Source organism: Bombus huntii, chromosome 18 (assembly GCF_024542735.1).
Source record: "Bombus huntii isolate Logan2020A chromosome 18, iyBomHunt1.1, whole genome shotgun sequence".
NCBI classification, from domain to species: Eukaryota; Metazoa; Arthropoda; class Insecta; order Hymenoptera; family Apidae; genus Bombus; species Bombus huntii.
In genome coordinates this window covers 4,921,050-4,935,021 of record NC_066255.1, presented here as the reverse complement: position 1 = coordinate 4,935,021, position 13,972 = coordinate 4,921,050, and the positions used below count along the sequence as shown (strand labels likewise).

General features: G+C 27.9%; 1 protein-coding gene across 5 annotated transcripts in view; it reads left to right on the top strand.

Moving 5' to 3' along the window:
• LOC126875500 (uncharacterized) overlaps positions 1-13,972 on the top strand; it is a 555,738-nt gene that overhangs the window by 398,883 nt on the left and 142,883 nt on the right. The window lies entirely within an intron of this gene.

Below are 13,972 nucleotides of genomic sequence, written 5' to 3'. Positions count from 1 at the left end.
ATACGTTATAACGTTATGCCATATGACGTAATACGATATAACATTATACCATACGACGTTATACCATATAACGTAATACGTCATAACCTTGTACCATATGATGTTATACCATATATCGTAATACGTTATAACGTTATACCATATAACGTAATACGTGATACCGTTATACCGTATAACGTAACACGTTATAACGTTATGCCATATAACGTAACACGTTATAACGTTATGACATATAACATAATACGTTATAACGTTATGCCATATAACGTAATACGTTATAACGTTATACCATATAACGTAATACGTTATAACGTTATACCTTATAACGTAATACGTCGTAACGTTTACTATATGACGTTATATCATATAACGTAAAACCATATAACGTAATACGTTATAACGATATTCTATATAACGTAATACGTTATAACGATATACCATATAACGTAATACGTTATAACGTTATACAATACAACGTAATACGTTATAACGTTATGCCTTGTAAGGTAATACGTTATAACGTTATACTATATAACGTAATACGTTATAACGTTATACCCTATAACGTAATACGTTATAACGATATTCTATATAACGTAATACATTATAACGTTATGCCATATAACGTAATACGTTATAACGTTATGCCTTGTAAGGTAATACGTCATAACGTTATACTATATAACGTAATACGTTATAACGTTATACCATATGACGTAATACGATATAACATTATACCACATAACGTAATACGTCATAACGTTATACTATATGACGTTATATCATATAACGTAATACCATATAACGTAATACGTTATAACGATATTCTATATAACGTAATACGTTATAACGTTATACCACATAACGTAATACGTCATAACGTTATACTATATGACGTTATATCATATAACGTAATACCATATAACGTAATACGTTATAACGATATTCTATATAACGTAATACGTTATAACGATATACCATATAACGTAATACGTTATAACGTTATACAATACAACGTAATACGTTATAACGTTATGCCTTGTAAGGTAATACGTCATAACGTTATACTATATAACGTAATACGTTATAACGTTATACCCTATAACGTAATACGTTATAACGTTATGCCTTGTAAGGTAATACGTCATAACGTTATACTATATAACGTAATACGTTATAACGTTATACCACATAACGTAATACGTCATAACGTTATACTATATGACGTTATATCATATAACGTAATACCATATAACGTAATATGTTATAACGATATTCTATATAACGTAATACGTTATAACGTTATATCATATAACGTAATACCATATAACGTAATACGTTATAACGTTTTACAATATAACGTAATACGTAATAACGTTATACCATATAACGTAATACGTTATAACGTAATAACTTATAACGTAATACGTCATAACGATATACCACATAACGTAATACGTCATAACGTTATACTATATGACGTTATATCATATAACGTTATACCATATAACGTAATACATTATAACGTTATACAATATAACGTAATACGTTATAACGTTGTACCCTATAACGTAATACGTTATAACGTTATGCCTTATAACGTAATACGTCATAACGATATACCACATAACGTAATACGTCATAACGTTATACTATATGACGTTATATCATATAACGCAATACCATATAACGTAATACGTTATAACGTTTTACAATATAACGTAATACGTAATAACGTTATACCATATAACGTAATACGTTATAACGTAATACCTTATAACGTAATACGTCATAACGATATACCACATAACGTAATACGTCATAACGTTATACTATATGACGTTATACCATATAACGTAATACCATATAACGTAATACGTTATAACGTTATACACTATAGCGTAATACGTTATAACGTTATACCATATAACGTAATACGTAATACCGTTATACCGTATAACGTAACACGTTATAACGTTATGCCATATAACGTAACACGTTATAACGTTATGACATATAACATAATACGTTATAACGTTATGCCATATAACGTAATACGTTATAACGTTATACCATATAACGTAATACGTTATAACGTTATACCTTATAACGTAATACGTCGTAACGTTTACTATATGACGTTATATCATATAACGTAAAACCATATAACGTAATACGTTATAACGATATTCTATATAACGTAATACGTTATAACGATATACCATATAACGTAATACGTTATAACGTTATACAATACAACGTAATACGTTATAACGTTATGCCTTGTAAGGTAATACGTTATAACGTTATACTATATAACGTAATACGTTATAACGTTATACCCTATAACGTAATACGTTATAACGATATTCTATATAACGTAATACATTATAACGTTATGCCATATAACGTAATACGTTATAACGTTATGCCTTGTAAGGTAATACGTCATAACGTTATACTATATAACGTAATACGTTATAACGTTATACCATATGACGTAATACGATATAACATTATACCACATAACGTAATACGTCATAACGTTATACTATATGACGTTATATCATATAACGTAATACCATATAACGTAATACGTTATAACGATATTCTATATAACGTAATACGTTATAACGTTATAAAATACAACGTAATATGCTATAACGTTATAAAATACAACGTAATATGCTATAACGATATACCATATAACGTAATACGTTATAACGTTATAACATATAACGTAATACGTTATAACGATATTCTATATAACGTAATACGTTATAACGTTATACCACATAACGTAATACGTCATAACGTTATACTATATGACGTTATATCATATAACGTAATACCATATAACGTAATACGTTATAACGATATTCTATATAACGTAATACGTTATAACGTTATACCACATAACGTAATACGTCATAACGTTATACTATATGACGTTATATCATATAACGTAATACCATATAACGTAATACGTTATAACGATATTCTATATAACGTAATACGTTATAACGATATACCATATAACGTAATACGTTATAACGTTATACAATACAACGTAATACGTTATAACGTTATGCCTTGTAAGGTAATACGTCATAACGTTATACTATATAACGTAATACGTTATAACGTTACACCCTATAACGTAATACGTTATAACGATATTCTATATAACATAATACGTTATAACGTTATGCCTTATAACGTAATACGTCATAACGATATACCACATAACGTAATACGACATGGCGTTATACTATACGACGTTATATCATATAACGTAATACCATATAACGTAATACGTGATACCGTTATACCATATAACGTAATACGTTATAACGTTATACCACATAACGTAATACGTTATAACGTTATACCATATAACGTAATACGTTATAACGATATACCACATAACGTAATACGTCATAACGTTATACTATACGACGTTGTATCATATAACGTAATACCATATAACGTAATACGTTATAACGTTATACCACATAACGTAATACGTTAAAGCATTATACCACATAACGTAATACGTTATAACGTTATACCATATAACGTAATACGTTATAACGTTATACCTTATATCGTAATACGTCGTAACGTTTACTATATGACGTTATATCATATAACGTAAAACCATATAACGTAATACGTTATAACGTTATACTATACGACGTTATATCATATAACGTAATACCATATAACGTAATACGTTATAACGATATACCACATAACGTAATACGTCATAACGTTATACTATCCGACGTTATATCATATAACGTAATACCATATAACGTAATACGTTATAACGTTATACAATATAACGTAATACGTTATAACGTTACACCCTATAACGTAATACGTTATAACGATATTCTATATAACGTAACACGTTATAACGTTATACCATATAACATAATACGTTATAACGTTATGCCATATAACGTAATACGTTATAACGTTATACACTATAGCGTAATACGTTATAACGTTATACCATATAACGTAATACGTGATACCGTTATACCATATAACGTAATACGTTATAACGTTATACCACATAACGTAATACATTATAACGTAATGCCATATAACGTAATACGATATTACGTTATACTATATAACGTAATACGTTATAACGTTATACCATATAACGTAATACGTACTAACGTTATACCACATAACGTAATACATTATAACGTTATGCCATATAACGTAATACGATATTACGTTATACTATATAACGTAATACGTTATAACGTTATGCCTTATAACGTAATACGTCATAACGATATACCACATAACGTAATACGTCATAACGTTATACTATATGACGTTATATCATATAACGTAATACCATATAACGTTATACGTAACAATATACCGTAATACAATATAACGTTATACGTTACAACGTTTTACAATATAACGTAATACGTTACAACGTTATACCCTATAACGTAATACGTTATAACGATATTCTATATAACGTAATACGTTATAACGTTATGCCATATGACGTAATACGATATAACATTATACCATACGACGTTATACCATATAACGTAATACGTCATAACCTTGTACCATATGATGTTATACCATATATCGTAATACGTTATAACGTTATACCATATAACGTAATACGTGATACCGTTATACCGTATAACGTAACACGTTATAACGTTATGCCATATAACGTAACACGTTATAACGTTATGACATATAACATAATACGTTATAACGTTATGCCATATAACGTAATACGTTATAACGTTATACCATATAACGTAATACGTTATAACGTTATACCTTATAACGTAATACGTCGTAACGTTTACTATATGACGTTATATCATATAACGTAAAACCATATAACGTAATACGTTATAACGATATTCTATATAACGTAATACGTTATAACGATATACCATATAACGTAATACGTTATAACGTTATACAATACAACGTAATACGTTATAACGTTATGCCTTGTAAGGTAATACGTTATAACGTTATACTATATAACGTAATACGTTATAACGTTATACCCTATAACGTAATACGTTATAACGATATTCTATCTAACGTAATACATTATAACGTTATGCCATATAACGTAATACGTTATAACGTTATGCCTTGTAAGGTAATACGTCATAACGTTATACTATATAACGTAATACGTTATAACGTTATACCATATGACGTAATACGATATAACATTATACCACATAACGTAATACGTCATAACGTTATACTATATGACGTTATATCATATAACGTAATACCATATAACGTAATACGTTATAACGATATTCTATATAACGTAATACGTTATAACGTTATAAAATACAACGTAATATGCTATAACGTTATAAAATACAACGTAATATGCTATAACGATATACCATATAACGTAATACGTTATAACGTTATAACATATAACGTAATACGTTATAACGATATTCTATATAACGTAATACGTTATAATGTTATACCACATAACGTAATACGTCATAACGTTATACTATATGACGTTATATCATATAACGTAATACCATATAACGTAATACGTTATAACGATATTCTATATAACGTAATACGTTATAACGTTATACCACATAACGTAATACGTCATAACGTTATACTATATGACGTTATATCATATAACGTAATACCATATAACGTAATACGTTATAACGATATTCTATATAACGTAATACGTTATAACGATATACCATATAACGTAATACGTTATAACGTTATACAATACAACGTAATACGCTATAACGTTATGCCTTGTAAGGTAATACGTCATAACGTTATACTATATAACGTAATACGTTATAACGTTATACCCTATAACGTAATACGTTATAACGTTATGCCTTGTAAGGTAATACGTCATAACGTTATACTATATAACGTAATACGTTATAACGTTATACCACATAACGTAATACGTCATAACGTTATACTATATGACGTTATATCATATAACGTAATACCATATAACGTAATACGTTATAACGATATTCTATATAACGTAATACGTTATAACGTTATATCATATAACGTAATACCATATAACGTAATACGTTATAACGTTTTACAATATAACGTAATACGTAATAACGTTATACCATATAACGTAATACGTTATAACGTAATAACTTATAACGTAATACGTCATAACGATATACCACATAACGTAATACGTCATAACGTTATACTATATGACGTTATATCATATAACGTTATACCATATAACGTAATACATTATAACGTTATACAATATAACGTAATACGTTATAACGTTGTACCCTATAACGTAATACGTTATAACGTTATGCCATATAACGTAATACGTTATAACGTTATACTATATAGCGTAATACGTTATAACGTTATACTATATAGCGTAATACGTTATAACGTTATACCATGTAACGTAATACGATATAACGTTCATACGTGATACCGTTATAACGTATAACGTAATACGATATAACGTTATAGCATATAACGTAATACGTTATAACGTAAAACCTTATAACGTAATACGTCATAACGATATACCACATAACGTAATACGTCATAACGTTATACTATATGACGTTATATCATATAACGTTATACCATATAACGTAATACGTTATAACGATATACCATATAACGTAATACGTTATAACGTTATACAATACAACGTAATACGTTATAACGTTATGCCTTATAACGTAATACGTCATAACGATATACCACATAACGTAATACGTCATAACGTTATACTATATGACGTTATATCATATAACGCAATACCATATAACGTAATACGTTATAACGTTTTACAATATAACGTAATACGTAATAACGTTATACCATATAACGTAATACGTTATAACGTAATACCTTATAACGTAATACGTCATAACGATATACCACATAACGTAATACGTCATAACGTTATACTATATGACGTTATACCATATAACGTAATACGTTATAACGTTATGCCATATAACGTAACACGTCATAACGTTATGACATATAACATAATACGTTATAACGTTATGCCATATAACGTAATACGTTATAACGTTATACCATATAACGTAATACGTTATAACGTTATACCTTATAACGTAATACGTCGTAACGTTTACTATATGACGTTATATCATATAACGTAAAACCATATAACGTAATACGTTATAACGATATTCTATATAACGTAATACGTTATAACGATATACCATATAACGTAATACGTTATAACGTTATGCCATATAACGTAATACGTTATAACGTTATGCCTTGTAAGGTAATACGTCATAACGTTATACTATATAACGTAATACGTTATAACGTTATACCATATGACGTAATACGATATAACATTATACCACATAACGTAATACGTCATAACGTTATACTATATGACGTTATATCATATAACGTAATACCATATAACGTAATACGTTATAACGATATTCTATATAACGTAATACGTTATAACGTTATAAAATACAACGTAATATGCTATAACGTTATAAAATACAACGTAATATGCTATAACAATATACCATATAGCGTAATACGTTATAACGTTATAACATATAACGTAATACGTTATAACGATATTCTATATAACGTAATACGTTATAACGTTATACCACATAACGTAATACGTCATAACGTTATACTATATGACGTTATATCATATAACGTAATACCATATAACGTAATACGTTATAACGATATTCTATATAACGTAATACGTTATAACGTTATACCACATAACGTAATACGTCATAACGTTATACTATATGACGTTATATCATATAACGTAATACCATATAACGTAATACGTTATAACGATATTCTATATAACGTAATACGTTATAACGATATACCATATAACGTAATACGTTATAACGTTATACAATACAACGTAATACGTTATAACGTTATGCCTTGTAAGGTAATACGTCATAACGTTATACTATATAACGTAATACGTTATAACGTTATACCATATAACGTAATACGTTATAACGATATACTACATAACGTAATACGTCATAACGTTATACTATACGACGTTATATCATATAACGTAATACCATATAACGTAATACGTTATAACGTTATACCACATAACGTAATACGTTAAAGCATTATACCACATAACGTAATACGTTATAACGTTATACCATATAACGTAATACGTTATAACGTTATACCTTATATCGTAATACGTCGTAACGTTTACTATATGACGTTATATCATATAACGTAAAACCATATAACGTAATACGTTATAACGTTATACTATACGACGTTATATCATATAACGTAATACCATATAACGTAATACGTTATAACGATATACCACATAACGTAATACGTCATAACGTTATACTATCCGACGTTATATCATATAACGTAATACCATATAACGTAATACGTTATAACGTTATACAATATAACGTAATACGTTATAACGTTACACCCTATAACGTAATACGTTATAACGATATTCTATATAACGTAACACGTTATAACGTTATACCATATAACATAATACGTTATAACGTTATGCCATATAACGTAATACGTTATAACGTTATACACTATAGCGTAATACGTTATAACGTTATACCATATAACGTAATACGTGATACCGTTATACCGTATAACGTAACACGTTATAACGTTATGCCATATAACGTAACACGTTATAACGTTATGACATATAACGTAATACGTTATAACGTTATACTATATAACGTAATACGTTATAACGTTATACCCTATAACGTAATACGTTATAACGATATTCTATATAACGTAATACATTATAATGTTATGCCATATAACGTAATACGTTATAACGTTATGCCTTGTAAGGTAATACGTCATAACGTTATACTATATAACGTAATACGTTATAACGTTATACCACATGACGTAATACGATATAACATTATACCACATAACGTAATACGTCATAACATTATACTATATGACGTTATATCATATAACGTAATACCATATAACGTAATACGTTATAACGATATTCTATATAACGTAATACGTTATAACGTTATAAAATACAACGTAATATGCTATAACGTTATAAAATACAACGTAATATGCTATAACGATATACCATATAACGTAATACGTTATAACGTTATAACATATAACGTAATACGTTATAACGATATTCTATATAACGTAATACGTTATAACGTTATACCACATAACGTAATACGTCATAACGTTATACTATATGACGTTATATCATATAACGTAATACCATATAACGTAATACGTTATAACGATATTCTATATAACGTAATACGTTATAACGTTATACCACATAACGTAATACGTCATAACGTTATACTATATGACGTTATATCATATAACGTAATACCATATAACGTAATACGTTATAACGATATTCTATATAACGTAATACGTTATAACGATATACCATATAACGTAATACGTTATAACGTTATACAATACAACGTAATACGTTATAACGTTATGCCTTGTAAGGTAATACGTCATAACGTTATACTATATAACGTAATACGTTATAACGTTATACCCTATAACGTAATACGTTATAACGTTATGCCTTGTAAGGTAATACGTCATAACGTTATACTATATAACGTAATACGTCATAACGTTATACTATATGACGTTATATCATATAACGTAATACCATATAACGTAATACGTTATAACGATATTCTATATAACGTAATACGTTATAACGTTATACCACATAACGTAATACGTCATAACGTTATACTATATGACGTTATATCATATAACGTAATACCATATAACGTAATACGTTATAACGATATTCTATATAACGTAATACGTTATAACGTTATATCATATAACGTAATACCATATAACGTAATACGTTATAACGTTTTACAATATAACGTAATACGTAATAACGTTATACCATATAACGTAATACGTTATAACGTAATAACTTATAACGTAATACGTCATAACGATATACCACATAACGTAATACGTCATAACGTTATACTATATGACGTTATATCATATAACGTTATACCATATAACGTAATACGTTATAACGATATACCATATAACGTAATACGTTATAACGTTATACAATACAACGTAATACGTTATAACGTTATGCCTTATAACGTAATACGTCATAACGATATACCACATAACGTAATACGTGATAACGTTATACTATATGACGTTATACCATATAACGTAATACCATATAACGTAATACGTTATAACGTTATACACTATAGCGTAATACGTTATAACGTTATACACTATAGCGTAATACGTTATAACGTTATACCATATAACGTAATACGTGATACCGTTATACACTATAACGTAATACGTTAGAACGTTATACACTATAACGTAATACGATATTACGTTATACTATATAACGTAATACGTTATAACGTTATACTATATAGCGTAATACGTTATAACGTTATACTATATAGCGTAATACGTTATAACGTTATACCATGTAACGTAATACGTTATAACGTTCATACGTGATACCGTTATAACGTATAACGTAATACGATATAACGTTATAGCATATAACGTAATACGTTATAACGTAATACCTTATAACGTAATACGTCATAACGTTATACTATATGACGTAATATCATATAACGTTATACCATATAACGTAATACGTTATAACGTTATACAATATAACGTAATACGTTATAACGTTACACCCTATAACGTAATACGTTATAACGATATTCTATATAACGTAACACGTTATAACGTTATACCATATAACATAATACGTTATAACGTTATGCCATATAACGTAATACGTTATAACGTTATACACTATAGCGTAATACGTTATAACGTTATACCATATAACGTAATACGTGATACCGTTATACCGTATAACGTAACACGTTATAACGTTATGCCATATAACGTAACACGTTATAACGTTATGACATATAACGTAATACGTTATAACGTTATACTATATAACGTAATACGTTATAACGTTATACCCTATAACGTAATACGTTATAACGATATTCTATATAACGTAATACATTATAATGTTACGCCATATAACGTAATACGTTATAACGTTATGCCTTGTAAGGTAATACGTCATAACGTTATACTATATAACGTAATACGTTATAACGTTATACCACATGACGTAATACGATATAACATTATACCACATAACGTAATACGTCATAACATTATACTATATGACGTTATATCATATAACGTAATACCATATAACGTAATACGTTATAACGATATTCTATATAACGTAATACGTTATAACGTTATAAAATACAACGTAATATGCTATAACGTTATAAAATACAACGTAATATGCTATAACGATATACCATATAACGTAATACGTTATAACGTTATAACATATAACGTAATACGTTATAACGATATTCTATATAACGTAATACGTTATAACGTTATACCACATAACGTAATACGTCATAACGTTATACTATATGACGTTATATCATATAACGTAATACCATATAACGTAATACGTTATAACGATATTCTATATAACGTAATACGTTATAACGTTATACCACATAACGTAATACGTCATAACGTTATACTATATGACGTTATATCATATAACGTAATACCATATAACGTAATACGTTATAACGATATTCTATATAACGTAATACGTTATAACGATATACCATATAACGTAATACGTTATAACGTTATACAATACAACGTAATACGTTATAACGTTATGCCTTGTAAGGTAATACGTCATAACGTTATACTATATAACGTAATACGTTATAACGTTATACCCTATAACGTAATACGTTATAACGTTATGCCTTGTAAGGTAATACGTCATAACGTTATACTATATAACGTAATACGTCATAACGTTATACTATATGACGTTATATCATATAACGTAATACCATATAACGTAATACGTTATAACGATATTCTATATAACGTAATACGTTATAACGTTATACCACATAACGTAATACGTCATAACGTTATACTATATGACGTTATATCATATAACGTAATACCATATAACGTAATACGTTATAACGATATTCTATATAACGTAATACGTTATAACGTTATATCATATAACGTAATACCATATAACGTAATACGTTATAACGTTTTACAATATAACGTAATACGTAATAACGTTATACCATATAACGTAATACGTTATAACGTAATAACTTATAACGTAATACGTCATAACGATATACCACATAACGTAATACGTCATAACGTTATACTATATGACGTTATATCATATAACGTTATACCATATAACGTAATACGTTATAACGATATACCATATAACGTAATACGTTATAACGTTATACAATACAACGTAATACGTTATAACGTTATGCCTTATAACGTAATACGTCATAACGATATACCACATAACGTAATACGTGATAACGTTATACTATATGACGTTATACCATATAACGTAATACCATATAACGTAATACGTTATAACGTTATACACTATAGCGTAATACGTTATAACGTTATACACTATAGCGTAATACGTTATAACGTTATACCATATAACGTAATACGTGATACCGTTATACACTATAACGTAATACGTTAGAACGTTATACACTATAACGTAATACGATATTACGTTATACTATATAACGTAATACGTTATAACGTTATACTATATAGCGTAATACGTTATAACGTTATACTATATAGCGTAATACGTTATAACGTTATACCATGTAACGTAATACGTTATAACGTTCATACGTGATACCGTTATAACGTATAACGTAATACGATATAACGTTATAGCATATAACGTAATACGTTATAACGTAATACCTTATAACGTAATACGTCATAACGATATACCACATAACGTAATACGTCATAACGTTATACTATATGACGTAATATCATATAACGTTATACCATATAACGTAATACGTTATAACGATATACCATATAACGTAATACGTTATAGCGTTATACAATACAACGTAATACGTTATAACGTTATGCATTATAACGTAATACGTCATAACGATATACCACATAACGTAATACGTCATAACGTTATACTATATGACGTTATACCATATAAGGTAATACGATATAACGTTATAGCATATAACGTAATACGTTATAACGTAATACCTTATAACGTAATACGTCATAACGATATACCACATAACGTAATACGTCATAACGTTATACTATATGACGTAATATCATATAACGTTATACCATATAACGTAATACGTTATAACGTTATGCCATATGACGTAATACGATATAACATTATACCATACGACGTTATACCATATAACGTAATACGTCATAACCTTGTACCATATGATATTATACCATATATCGTAATACGTTATAACGTTATACCTTATAACGTAATACGTCGTAACGTTTACTATATGACGTTATATCATATAACGTAAAACCATATAACGTAATACGTTATAACGATATACCATATAACGTAATACGTTATAACGTTATACACTATAGCGTAATTTACTTTTTTTTTTACTTATACTATATAATATTTTACTTATACTATATAATGTAATACGTTATTTCCATATTACGTAATACTATATAACGTAGTACGTTATAACGCTATACTTTATAACGTAATGCGTTATAGCGTTATACTATATAACGTAATACTATATTACTGAATGTACTCTATTACGTGAAGGCTGCCAACTTAATACGCGGCGCTACGTTCCACAGTCCGTTTACTATCTCGACCAGCGACTTCTTCAGAACTCTCTGGTTGCGATTCCTACTGACGACTGGTTACAGGCAACTGCTG